The sequence below is a fragment of the Haliotis rufescens genome, unplaced genomic scaffold (assembly GCF_023055435.1).
Source record: "Haliotis rufescens isolate VD_foot unplaced genomic scaffold, xgHalRufe1.0.p SCAF_1, whole genome shotgun sequence".
NCBI lineage: Eukaryota > Metazoa > Mollusca > Gastropoda > Lepetellida > Haliotidae > Haliotis > Haliotis rufescens.
In genome coordinates this window covers 71124775-71139848 of record NW_025963779.1, presented here as the reverse complement: position 1 = coordinate 71139848, position 15074 = coordinate 71124775, and the positions used below count along the sequence as shown (strand labels likewise).

The 15074-nt window shown below is 39.0% G+C and overlaps 1 protein-coding gene across 2 annotated transcripts in view; it reads left to right on the top strand.

The window, feature by feature from the left end:
* Positions 1-568: 568 nt before the first annotated feature.
* Positions 569-15074, top strand: part of LOC124139691 (rho GTPase-activating protein 18-like) — a 49775-nt gene continuing 35269 nt past the window's right edge. Inside the window, exon 1 of one of the 2 annotated variants that reach the window (XM_046506953.2) lies at positions 569-826. The gene's annotated coding sequence lies outside the window, so the exon portion shown is untranslated. Of the gene's footprint in view, positions 831-15074 lie in introns of both variants that reach the window. The other variant, XM_046506954.2, reaches the window with a different exon arrangement.

Here is a 15074-nt window from a genome sequence, read left to right as displayed (position 1 = left end):
TCTAAACAGACAAACAGATTGTTTATTAAAGTATGCATGTCACAAATGAAGGTATTCTGTTTCCGTTTCTTTCAGAATATGTGTATACTCATGGCATGGCTGCGGTTACATTGATGCTTAGGCTTGGCCCAAGAAAACACTACTCACGAGCCTATCAGAGTTATCACAAGTTGATCGATGTTTACCCGTATTCAACCATGAATCTTTTGGGGCAGTTCAACAAAACTGCAAGTTGATTGATGTAGTTATATATAATCCTTGAATAGGATGAAGCGTTTCGCGAAAAAAATACTTATAAAGTTACTTCGACCAAAACGTAAGTCACACATTCCTGTAGCCAAAATAATTTGCACTCGGATCCCCTTTCGTCGTTTTGTGACACAAGTTACCAGACAAAAATGATAAAAATAATCAGTTGCTATATATACAATAATTTTGATTAACTGTTTTAAATATACACGACCTGTGAACTTGTAATCGTTGTCCGGGGAAATGACGGGGGTAAGAAGATTAATGAAAGTTCATCTGACGGCCTGTCATTTGATGTCAAGCCGTCGCGAGGAGAGTAATATCTCACCTGAACAGGTAGATTGAGGAAGGTCGGTAACGATGTCAGTCCGGTGCTTTTGAAGTAGTGTAAGTCGTGTTTGATGCTATAACAACACTCGCATACGCGATAGACAATAAGCACCTGTTCACACCTTTATCTCGGATACCTGGATTGTGTCATAGAGTTGATCCGTCGACACATTTGGAGAAGAGGATTGTTTTACCTGGCCAAACGGACAACTCCCATGCTTGTGTCCTTAGAAAGGAAATCTAACAGGTAGGTACGTTAACTTGTCCATTTCGAACGACATCACAAATCGGACAAACCATTTATTATTTTGCAAAACTGTGTATTTTGGTAGTAGTGCGGTTCTGCACAACGTCCAACTTCACATGGTCCTTGTCTTGAGCCTAGACAAACCTGTCATGTTTACTGTCCCGTTATAACGCGATGTTTAGAACAGCTACGGAGTGATGGGCGAAATGTCATCAAGATGAGCATCAATATATCAGCATTTGATTAGACTAATGTACAGTGATTGGTCTTCACATTGAATGTGTTTGTGAGCGATAGTTCGTTGTTGACAGCGTAACAACAGACGAGAACAGCGTGTAAATACACTTCATATGCAAACAGGGACACTTCATTTGGAACACAGTTATATATACTTGTTCATATATTGCTACTACATAATAATCAAAATTGATAAGAGACAGTGTATTTGCATACGGAACCAAATTGAAAAAATAATCATTTGCTCTTGTTTCGATCTTTAAAAGTGTGTTGTTTCAGCAAGTGTATTTAGAGTTAATTTAGTGATACTTTTGAAAAAAATCAACAAAATATTCAAATTTTAATCATATATTACTTTCTTTAAACCATTGTAAACAGATTTTTCACAATATCCAGAAAAAAATATGAATCTACTGACCAGGAAGCTTAATTCTTCTGGCTGATGCTGTGGACTGCCATCTCTGATATGGCTCATTATAAGGACATGGGCCCTTAACTATTGACAGGTGTCCCCTCGTTATAGTGTGAACAGGCTGAATGTGCCGTAAGTTACTCAGATATTCATGATTTGCTAACACATCAGATACCTAGTGTTGGTGGTTCCGCCCTTCACCGATGTGTTTCAACAATACACTATTATTATCATCATAAGTCACCATGAGGTAGGGCTATTTAGTTTATCTACCATAATCAAATTTCTTGTTTTTCTTGTTTTTCCCCCCTTCTTGCATGTCTCCAAGGAAGGATGTTGCAGAATAGTAAATGGTATAGGAAGTATATATGTACGCATGGTAAGGTTCAGATCTGGAGTAAGACTAAGAATTATTTCTGATTCTCAGATCATCGCATATTTACTTCCTGTTTGATGCCAGACAGTATACAACCGGTGTCTCATCCTCCTGGCCAGAGCCTCCTTATATGGGCATGTTGTGACCAGGCTCTGTGACTGAGCTAACTTCGGTGTAATGGCAGGGAGGATTACCATGCTATCAACCTGGCCCTTAAAATTTCTGACTGGTATAAAACACAAACAAACAAAATAAGGCACATTTACTATTTACAAGTATTTTAGGTCTGAAAATTAATGTGTCACGTCATGATGAATAATGATGATTATGAATTATGAAGATGATAACTATTCCCACCGTCCCATCATGACCATGAAGAGTTAAAACTGACCTTTTTTTAAGGTTATCAAGACCGAAAAAGTTAAAACTAAAGACACACTCTTCAGATTTTCAACTATATGATGGCGGGCTGTATATAACGGGTCTGGACCACCTCTCACAACCAGCAGAGGTTGGGGACCAATTCTAATCTGGAATTCCCATGATGGGGACCTTCTCCTTAACCACTATTTACCACCCGGTGGGGATTCCAGGTCAAAATAGATCCCAAACTGCCTGTATTTGTGATAAGTACTGACTAGAATGAGGAATGGTTAGCCATGATGTTTGACCAGACTGATAGTGTGTCAACGTACCCTGCCCCTCGCTCAGTTGCTACTAATGATTGCGTTGACTAGAGTCTGTTCTACAGGCTGTAAGGAGAAGACCAAGCAGGATAATGAATCAGCAAAAAGACACTGGTGCCGACAAATGGAACAAAAAACAAATCATTTATTTCCTGTGAGACAATTAATCCGCATAACATAATACCATTCTGAGCAATGGTAAAATCCCAATTTATAACTTTATGTTTAATCAGGCTCATCTTCTTTGTGTCTTCCCACCCCAACACCTTGGTCTTTGTTGCTATGACGACACGCTCTGGTTCAGGCTTGTTTCCAGGGCCCCGTTGCACAAAGCTATCTTAGCGCTAAGGGAATAGCAACTCCAATGCTTTAACATAGGCTTACGACAGTCATAGCCCTTTGATCACTTTGTGCAACAGGGCCAAGGTCATCATGATGCGACCGCCTCCGTGGTCTAGTGGTAGAGCGTCCGCCCGGAGAGTGGAAGATCCGGGGTTCGATCCCCTGCCGCGTCATACCAAAAGTCATTAAAAGATTGTACTTGTTGTTACCCTGTCTGGCGCTCGGCATTAAGGGGCTAAAACAAGGATTGGTCGGCTTGGAGTCAGTATACTGTGTCTGAGTGAGGTATCTATGTTAAACTGCGTCATGGTATCTCAGTGAGCTAGCACTATAAATCGGCATCAGTCCGGACTAGTACAAGCATCCACACAAACACATACACGTACATGCACGTCGCTATGTAAGTGCAATAATCTTGGACGTGACGTTAAACCCAATTTCACCTCACCTCACATCATGATGCATCTAACTGCTGCTGACTCTTGTGCTAACCCTTTTTACTCACTCACCTTCAAATACAACAATCCTTAAGTCTGTTATATATACAGTGCTCCAGTTATAGGAAAATATCTCTTGATCTCGCACAACATGAGCCTGATGAGGGGGGTTCCTGATCATAGTATAAATTTATCAGTAAATAGTTCCATCAAATCGTTTTTCATAATGGATGTTATATCAATAGAATATAGTTTCTCTTATGGGACATGTATCAATACAACCTTCTTGAACCAGTTCTCACTATTATTTTCTTGGAGTGAGTGAGTGAGTATGGTTTTACGCTGCTTTTAGCAATATTCCAGCAATATCATGGCGGGGGACACCAGAAATGGGCTCCACACATTGTACCCATGTTGGCAATCGAACCCGGATCTTCGGCATGACGAGCGAACGCTTTAGCCACTAGGCTACCCGACCCCCCCTTATTATCTTGGAAATCCTTCTTTTAGCATCTCCAGCATTTATATATATTAATTTGCATTGCATGGAAACTTGTGATAAAATAGCCTCAGCACTTTATTCCTTGTAAGAAGCAACTAAATTGAATCTAGTGGTTAGACTCAGTGACTTAGCTGATTTTGTGTCATGCCCTGATAGTGTGAGATGTTCCTCATTATATCAACCGGCACCATTATGTACAGGCTAGTTGGACATTGCTGGAAGAATGCTGACTGCAGCACAAAACAACAAACAAACAAATATGAATATGCAATTTTTACCTTACTGAGGTATTTACAATACATGCAATAGGTCTTTAGGGTAGAATAGGTCTTTAGCAACCCATGCTTGCCCTAAAAGGTGACTATGCTTGTCGTAAGAGGCGACTAATGGGACCGGGTGGTCAAGCTCTCTGACTTGGTTGATGCATGTCATCGTATCCCAACTGGATCGATGCTCATGATGTCAATCACTGGATTGTCTGGTCCAGACTCAATTATTTACAGACTGCCGTCATATAGCTGGAATATTGCTAGTGTGGAGTTAAACAAACAAACAATATAATTTTGAGTCGTGATGTCATGCTTTACAGCTATCTATGCACTTCTTCCATTCCATGTGAGGAGCACCATCCCAGTGCTTGTGGGTTTCACCCAAATGGTAATGTCCACGATGTATATGTTTACCATGAGACGCCAGTAGTCTGATCTCTTTCAGCCATTGCAATATTTAAAGAAATTAAAAGTTTAAAGTCTTCCCTGAGCCTTTCATGCACGCTGGCGACTTGGAATATACATGTTTCGGGGCAAGTATGCAAATCATGAAGGACCAACACAGCATGTTGAGCATAGTGGCAATCTCCAAATAGTACATACAGCGGATTTGCGACCAATCATGATTATTTTCTTACATGAGTAACAAACAGGTCTGTCACCATCAGCGGTGAATCAAACAACATAGATATAATTATCCTGTTATCACAACAGTACATGTGCTGATTAGTTGACCCCAATTCATGTCAGTTGCATGAATTAACACTCCCCTCAGAAGGTGGAGCAGCAACATGGCCACAGATAATTGTTGCATCCCTTTGCCGTGATGTTAAGATATGTGTTGCTGAAACTAATCACTGGTTCACTCCTGAAAATTAAAACTGTTTCTGAATTATCAACTATAATTTCATTCTGTGTTGTTACGTCTGATTACATCCACATCTATCAATCTGTCTTGGCAAACTGTCTGTAATTGTTTGTAAAGATATCGCTGAGATTGCCAGAAGGTGATATCTTTAGTTCCCTATGTCACTGAATACTGCTATGACATAAGACTGCTCACTAACTTTCTTCAAACTTCTAGTGGTATGATATATTTTCTTAGACTGGCAAAGTAATTTTGCCACAATGGTAACTACTTATGAAAATACAAAGAAATTAAAGTACAAAATGGTAGACAGGGTTTCCTGCCACAACACAGGATTTTAAGCTCCCTTCACTATAACACAGGAAACAGGTACCCCTTCACTATACCACAAATTTTGAGCTTCTTCAGTAAGCTTCTTATCAGCTTATTGCTGCGGAGTCTGCCTGACCTGGGAAAAGACAGCTTCCTCTGTTCCTAGGGAACCAGACACCTCCAGCCCATCACCATCTCAGCAGCTACATTGTCCTATAGATAGTTTCAACCACTTTTGCATTTCACAATTTCAACATAGTTTCAATAAGTTTATCATACATACTTGTCAACTTGTATATATTTGTACTTCAAGAAATATGTCTTTATTCATCAACTTGTTTAACACTATAGTCTTTGTGAATGAATCTTAGACCACTCTTTTTTAATTTTATGTTTCACCGATTTATTCCAGCTTTTCCGCATAAGGTCGTTTGATATAAGAATGAAAATAAATAGCTATGTCAATAATGTATTGATTTATATGAAAGTCATTCTGACGTGGAGTTAAAACTGCAGCTGGCTTTGGAATCACTGATTGTGATGTAAACATGGAATGTATATATAACCTTTTTAATTGAATAAGAGTCTATATTCTGATATTACCAGCGGGAGATAATAAAATAAATATTTTGTGTTTAATTTATTTTTTGGTCCGGCTGCTTTTCACTAGTGGCGTCTGGTCCTTGAAACTAAAACTAAAAATTGTGTGGCCTTAGGGCATGTAGGGAGAGATGACAAATTTATAAATTTAATCTCAGCTGACATCATTGGACAGAAGTAGATGAGACTAAGTCGCATGGCTGCTGATGTAAGTAAGTATACAAGTCTATTGTGATACGTAGACAGTGTGAATTACCTTGTCATGCTTATGTACCGGTATACGACAAGTATAATCTGTAAATATAGCATTATGGTCTCAAGTTTTTCAAAATTTGACACCAGGTCAGCATTGAAATGTATAAGATAATCATGATAATATGGTCAGTGAACATATTGTGGTTACCAATGTTGCTCTGAAGTCCAATTTTCTAGCTGTCCTATTTTTGTTGCCATGATGTTCAACAAATATGCTTTGATTTTGGGTCACATTTAAATATTTGGAGGATTAATAGTAGAGCTGGGACGGGTAACCCGGGTACTCAGGTCGGGTGGGTACTGAGGGGGACCCGGGTACCCACAGGACTACCCAGACCCATGGTTAGTCACGTGATATATTGTTTAATGACTATAGCAATAAAACCCCATGGTTACACTTCAAGTTGCTTATGTTCACTTTCTTTCTGACTATGCACTCTTTCCTTCTGGGGGCGGTCCGGTAGTCTAGTGGTTAAAACGTTCGCTCCCTCCCTCCCTCACTCACTCACTCACTCACTCACTCACTCACTCACTCACTTTCCTTCTGACATTAATATGTTTGCTAAAGTTACAGTTTCAGTCAACTTCATGGTGTGGTTTCCTAGTTGATATAATTATTAATTGTCATTCATGAGATAGGTTAACGCCCCTGAAATGCAATACAATATGTTGTTGGTGACATCTTATACTAAAGACTGCATGCAGTCCCTCAGACCTAGCCCATCTCTGTTCTTGTTGGTCATGTTAATTGTGCATTATCATGAGCCTCCTCCTTCTATGTGACCAATGTATTTCCTTGCTGATGTGCACACCTTGTGATGTTCATGTTTGGGTTGATGTGTAATACCTCCCACTTGGGGTGTAAGAGTCATGTTGCTTTGCATCATCATGCTTGAACAACTGACGGAAATCTGCAGTGTTGACAGTATTTCATATTTAACCTGAATCTGCTGGAAGAGATACATCTCATTCTCAGTGTTCTATTGCTGTATATCGTGTTGACTAAGTCAGTTTCCCCTAGTTGTAATGATGACAGTCTATCAGTTTCCCCTAGTTGTAAGGATGACAGTCTATCAGTTTCTCCTAGTTGTAAGGATGACAGTCTGTCAGTTTCCCCTAGTTGTAATGATGACAGTCTATCAGTTTCCCCTAGTTGTAATGATGACAGTCTATCAGTTTCTCCTAGTTGTAAGGATGACAGTCTGTCAGTTTCCCCTAGTTGTAATGATGACAGTCTATCACTTTCCCCTAGTTGTAAGGATGACAGTCTGTCAGTTTCCCCTAGTTGTAAGGATGACAGTCTGTCAGTTTCCCCTAGTTGTAAGGATGACAGTCTGTCAGTTTCCCCTAGTTGAAAGGATGACAATCTATCAGTTTCCCCTAGTTGCAAGGAAGACAGTCTATCAGTTTCCCCTAGTTGCAAGGAGGACAGTCTATCAGTTTCTCCTAGTGAGTGAGTGAGTGAGTGAGTTAATGCTTTACGTCACATCAGCAATATTTCAGCCATATCGTGACGAAGTTTCTCCTAGTTGTAAGGATGACAGTCTATCAGTTTGTCCTAGTTGTAAGGATGACAGTCTATCAGTTTCTCCTAGTTGTAAGGATGACAGTCTATCAGTTTCCCCTAGTTGTAAGAATGACACATCTATCAGTTTCTCCTAGTTTCTCCTAGTTGTAAGGATGACAGTCTATCAGTTTCTCCTAGTTGTAAGAATGACACATCTATCAGTTTCCCCTAGTTGCAAGGATGACAGTCTATCAGTTTCCCCTAGTTGTAAGGATGACAGTCTATCAGTTTCCCCTAGTTGTAAGGATGACAATCTATCAGTTTCCCCTAGTTGTAAGGATGACAGTCTATCAGTTTCCCCTAGTTGTAAGGATGACAGTCTATCAGTTTCCCCTAGTTGTAAGGATGACAGTCTGTCAGTTTCCCCTAGTTGTAAGGATGACAGTCTATCAGTTTCCCCTAGTCGCAAGGAGGACAGTCTATCAGTTTCTCCTAGTGAGTGAGTGAGTGAGTAAATGCTTTACGTCACATCGGCAATATTTCAGCCATATCGTGACGAAGTTTCTCCTAGTTGTAAGGATGACAGTCTATCAGTTTCCCCTAGTTGCAAGGATGACAGTCTATCAGTTTCCCCTAGTCGCAAGGAGGACAGTCTATCAGTTTCTCCTAGTGAGTGAGTGAGTGAGTAAATGCTTTACGTCACATCGGCAATATTTCAGCCATATCGTGACGAAGTTTCTCCTAGTTGTAAGGATGACAGTCTATCAGTTTGTCCTAGTTGTAAGGATGACAGTCTATCAGTTTCTCCTAGTTGTAAGGATGACAGTCTGTCAGTTTCCCCTAGTTGTAAGGATGACAGTCTATCAGTTTCTCCTAGTTTCTCCCAGTTGTAAGGAGGACAGTCTGTCAGTTTCCCCTTTATGTAATGGAATCTGTTATTCCTCATCCTTATTCCAATACTTATGTGTTCCCAGATCATCATTTTGGAATCAGTCCAGAAATTAAATACGTTTCCACCTAATTTATGTTTAACTTGTCATATGTGTCAACTTGCCCTACTAAAGGTGTCAATGTGATCAGTGCAGAGATGGATTGATACCTGAAATATTTCTTTCTGAAAGTGGCATTAACTTAAGTGATTCTGCAGGTCAATGATTTATCTTTATGGATCATGCCTGCTGGCATTATCACATTTTATCTGATTGATAATTCACCTGAACATGCTGAAAGCCTAATGGTATTGTAACTCATCTTCCATGTTTGACCCCACAAGTGCTCTGGGCAAGTCAGTAAATATGTGATAATAGGGACTCTTTAAGATACCAGTGATGAGGGAGGTACTGAGCTTGTTCAGTCTGGTGGGATGATGTGTTATCTATGAGATAGGTGATGGGAGATGTGTGTTGGCTATTACACACATGTACCCAGGTACCATTCTGTATACAGTGATCCCTACCAAGATTGGAATACACTAATGTACCCTAGACAACAGATTCCCAGTGTAGGTGTGAGGTAATGGAGGAAGATGCAGTTTGATTTGAAGGGCAACTTTGAGGTAAGGGAGGAAGATGCAGTTTGATTTGAAGGGCAACTTTGAGGTAATGAGGGAAGATGCAGTTTGATTTGAAGGGCAACTTTGAGGTAATGGAGGAAGATGCAGTTTGATTTGAAGGGCAACTTTGAGGTAATGGAGGAAGATGCAGTTTGATTTGAAGGGCGACTTTGAGGTAATGGAGGAAGATGCAGTTTGATTTGAAGGGCAACTTTGAGAGAGAAGATGCAGTTTGATTTGAAGGGCAACTTTGCGGTAATGAGGGAAGATGCAGTTTGATTTGAAGGGCAACTTTGAGGTAATGGAGGAAGATGCAGTTTGATTTGAAGGGCAACTTTGAGAGAGAAGATGCAGTTTGATTTGAAGGGCAACTTTGAGGTAATGGAGGAAGATGCAGTTTGATTTGAAGGGCAACTTTGAGGTAATGGAGGAAGATGCAGTTTGATTTGAAGGGCGACTTTGAGGTAATGGAGGAAGATGCAGTTTGATTTGAAGGGCAACTTTGAGAGAGAAGATGCAGTTTGATTTGAAGGGCAACTTTGCGGTAATGGAGGAAGATGCAGTTTGATTTGAAGGGCAACTTTGAGGTAAGGGAGGAAGATGCAGTTTGATTTGAAGGGCAACTTTGAGGTAATGAGGGAAGATGCAGTTTGATTTGAAGGGCAACTTTGAGGTAATGAGGGCAGATGCAGTTTGATTTGAAGGGCATGTTTGAGGTAATGGAGGAAGATGCAGTTTGATTTGAAGGGCAACTTTGAGGTAATGGAGGAAGATGCAGTTTGATTTGGAGGGCAACTTTGAGGTAATGGAGGAAGATGCAGTTTGATTTGAAGGGCAACTTTGAGGTAATGGAGGAAGATGAAATTTGATTTTGAGAGGCAACTTTGAGAGAGAAGATACAGTTGGGTGTGGGTAACATTGAGTGAGTGAGTGAGTGATCAGTATTTTATTCAGCTGTCAGAAATATTCCAGGTATATCAAAGCAGCCAACAAATAACCTGAATCTGGACCTGGCAAACCAGTGCTCGAAACCCTGACCTCAGGTATGGTGAACAGAGCCTGACTGTCAAGTTCCCATTTCTTCAGCTCATACAACAAATGTTAGGTACAGGACCTACTCTGACCATGATCTCCACAGGGAGAGGTACATGTTGAGGTGATGGAGGGCAGATGCAGTTGAAGGAATATGTAAGATGCTGTTGTGTCTGTTAACTCTCATGTAGTTTTCCAGATATCAGTGTCTGAAATAGCCATAGTAACATACTGCTGCTTCTGAACGTATATTTTCTACGACCTTGGTGAGGGACGTAGGTGTAGGGGGTTGTGTGTATATAAGGGATTAGAAGACTGTTTGACCACTGCCTTGTATGGACACTGGCCATGCTCTATGTCCACAAGCACAGATCACCCCAGGAATGTATGCCGTCTTATTCATGTCTGGAACGGCAGTCAGAAGCTAAATTTAGTTCTGAGCTTTCTGTGTATCTGAATGAGAGCTGTTTTCACATCGATAGTATAACAGATGTAACCTTTCCATCATCATGATTATACATAATGCAATGTGTTGACATAAATGCCAACTCTGTTTGCTTGCCATGTCCTGCTACAGTAAGAACGTCACAATGCAGATATGCCGATTCATTAAGCATGTAAGCACTCAGCAATCTTTCAAAGGGTTGAAATATTTTTGTCAATTTGTATTTTGTCCAGTAGAATTATATGCTCATTCATTTACACTGGAATCTGTCAACATGTTCAACATTTGTTCAATGTGTTGAAATATTTTTGTCAGCTATTTTTTCCCTTAAAATATTTGTTGTTAGCATAATTAGCATGATAAGCGAGGTGAAATTGAATTTTGTGATATATTAAAATTGCATACACATAGTGATATTAAGTGATATATCAGAAAATGTGAACTAAATGAATAGTTGTTTCTATTTTATACTTGATCATGTTAATCATTGTTAATCACTACAGGGCACATAAAATGATTTAGCCGATGGTGGTGAACATGTCATCTTACAGGAAATATACATCACATCTTCATTCACTGTGTTCTGAGCACTGGATATTATTACAATGAGCAGAGCATGCCCTGGTGAATATGATATTATCAGTGAATATTTCATGTCTTCACCATGAGAATACGATGTCATAATGAGCATTGCATGCCCTGGTGAATATGATATTATCAGTGAATATTTCATGTCTTCACCATGAGAATACGATGTCATAATGAGCATTGCATGCCCTGGTGAATATGATATTATCAGTGAATATTTCATGTCTTCACCATGAGAATACGATGTCATAATGAGCATTGCATGCCCTGGTGAATATGATATTATCAGTGAATATTTCATGTCTTCACCATGTGAATCATGTGAATATGATGTCATAATGAGCATTGCATGTCCTGATGAGCTTGGATATTTTCAGTGAATATTTCATGTCTTCACCATGAGAATACAATGTCATAATGAGCATTGCATGTCCTGATGAGCTTGGATATTATCAGTGAATATTTCATGTCTTCATCATGAGAATACGATATCATAATGAGTATTGCATGTCCTAATGAGTTTGGATATTATCAGTGAATATTTCATGTCTCGACCATGAGAATACGATATCATAATGAGCATTGCATGTCCTGATGAGCTTGGATATTATCAGTGAATATTTTATGTCTTCATCATGAGAATACGATGTCATAATGAGCATTGCATGTCCTAATGAGTTTGGATATTATCAGTGAATATTTCATGTCTCGACCATGAGAATACGATATCATAATGAGCATTGCATGCCCTGATGAACTTAGATATTATCAGTGAATATTTCATGTCTTCATCATGAAAATACGATGTCATAGCATGCCCTGGTGAATATGAAATTTTTAATTTTAAGAAAAGTTTTATGGTGAACACTTATCACACTGAATGAACATATGTCATCATGGGGATTATTTGGAAGTTATTTTGCATATGGCAGTTTTCACATCATACCCTATTATCAACCTGAGACCCCCTGGCCAAAGGGATCATATGGGGGTCAATGGTTGTAACAGACGCTATGAGTGAAGAGCCAATCACAATTCATTACACAAGTACAGAGTGATTCAGTGGCATCTATTGGTCATGTTGCTTAAAATACGGAAAACGAGAGTTTTGACCAGCACTATGCGCATTCATACACATTCATGCAAATATAGATACACATTCAAGCCAGATTAATAAGTTTGATACGGTTACTTGATCCGAATCAAAAGGAATGACCGCCGTGTTGTGACAGCAACTACATGTGAGTTGACAGTGTCGCCTCAAATTGGATTGCCTACTAATTAAGAAAATAAACTTCGCTTGTGGTTCTCTTTTATTGCATGCATGCGCTTCTAAGATCAAAGGATGTATAGTGTGAAAAGTTAACTAGTAGAACAATCGTATTTCCGGGACTTGCCGCGGATGTTTTCAAACAGATTATTAGAACTCCATTCAGCGATAAACGGTTGATTATGCAATGAGAAGCATTATGTGCAAATGAACAACGAACAACAATACAATCACGGCTGTGTAAAACTCTCAGTATTAAAAGTGTACATAAATTTTGGGAGCCATGCGATACCCCGCGTAGTAACCGAGGTAGCGCTTTATCGAAGAGCCCAATAGCGAGGGATCACTGTAAATAGATCTTAATTGTGCACCCCCATTTTTCAAAAAAGCTGTATCCGCCCATGGGATATAATAGTAAAACTGGTGTATGATAAACTTTTAACCATAAAATCAAATTGTAAAATGTATCTATTTGTAAGTGGATGCAATACATTTTCATCTTGTTTGGAAGACATTGTCATGGGAAAGCTAGCGGAGCAGACAATGCACCGAGGAACATAACTTCAATTTCTTACCACCCAGTTGAATGCCCCTTGATAATGCATTGCAAAGCCAGGGTATTATCACAATGGCACGATGGGAGTTATGGGTTACAAGTAATACTACAGCATATTAGGATTGCAGGAGTGAGCATTGTCCCGTCTATTTCAATATTGATGCATTAACCATTACCCACAGTTAGGTGCATGGTTTGCAATAAGAAAGAATCTCATATTATGACCCTAACATGCATCATTTTATGACAGAAATCTATCAATGTGTTTTGCATGCCGGTGTTTACGCAGAAGTGAGCAGCGTGCAAGCTCCATCACATTGTGAGACCTTCATTACACTCTCATATTATGGCACAATGAATGAGATATTGCTGTGAGGAGTTTTGTCATATCTGATATGTAAAACAGACTTGTGTCAGTATATATAAACATGGTTACAGTTGGCTTAAGCATGTTAAGCTAATGTCTAAAATTGTCTGCCAGCATGTTGGAAAGTCATTAACATAATGGTAGTTTAAAGAGGTTTAAGACACTATTGAAGTCTTTGCTGATATACAAAGAACAGATCAAGACATCGCATCTTTCACAGACTCTCCCCATTTCTGAATTTGGAGATCAGCAAGCCGACCAGCAAGCCACTAACATCTCAGTTGTCACAAACACAATGGACAAAACAGGAAATATAGGAAATTTATGACTTTATGTTCATTAAGCACAAGAAATGAAATTCAATGACAGATGGATCGTGAAGCTTCTTAACAAGCATACACGCACCCACACACCATGCTTAGAGTCAGGATCACCAAGTACTTTGTGGATCCCTTCTTTCAAATGATCCAACATTTTGTCATTGGTGGGCCCGAAGGCCCCTTGCTTCATGTAAACTACAATAAACACTGCGGCATGGTGACATACATGCCACATAATTACAGGGAACTAAAATGGATTTTGTCTTAATTGATGTTGTTTTCATATGATATGAGAAAGTACTGTCCAGTGAAGTATTGTGAGAGATGGGCCAGAATGTTGACTGTCTTGCTGACAAATGTTCTACTGTTTGAACAAACCAAGAATCATATTTAACTTGTGAAAAAAGGTGTGAAAGGTCAATAGCCTTTTTTAAGTGCTTACTACTTTTATTCCGGCACAGCTGTACTGCAGAAGTCCAGGTCAGTGTTGAGGCACATTCAACAGTTGCTTGCATCTTTGAGAAATATACTTGTAAAAACTTTATATTATTCAATTTCTCTCTCTCTCTCTATATATATATATTTATATATAATTTCTTTATATATATTTTAAAAGATATAAATGTATGTTTTCTTGTATACCTGCATTTGAGTAGCAATATTTTATCTTATTCTAATATTCTGATCAGCTATGGTTCTATTTCCTGATCAGATGTGGTTCAGTTTCCTGTTCAGACATGGTTCAGTTTCCTGTTCAGATGTGGTATAGTTTCCTGTTCAGATGTGGTTCAGTTTCCTGATCAGACATGGTTTAGTTTTTCTGATATTTGTGCTTTTGATCATACTGGAAATCTTTCAAATTATATATTTGTAAAATGACAAATTGACTTTTTAAGAGAGACATTGGAAATCTTTCAGATTACACTTTTGTAAAATGACAAATTGAGTTTATAAGAGAGACACTCAATCTTACTTCAGCTCTTCTAGTACAGAAACAACAACACTTTTGATTTAAGTACATTTCAGTAAACACAATAACCTTATACTGAGGGTACGGAGGGGACGTCTTCCCAGCCTTGGGTCGGCTGTCAATGTGAAGAAAAGGTATATAGGAAGCTAAGTAACCATTTGACTTTTCGTTTAAAAAAAACAACATTACAAAAACATGTTTTGAAAAACAATCTGTAAAAAGAGTCTGAGCTTGGTGTCAGGAGTAAACATGAGATTCAAAAACGTATGTATGAATATGATAATATAGACCCCACTATAGTGTAAGGCTGGATTAACTGAGTGCACTCTATGACATGTAGTGTAT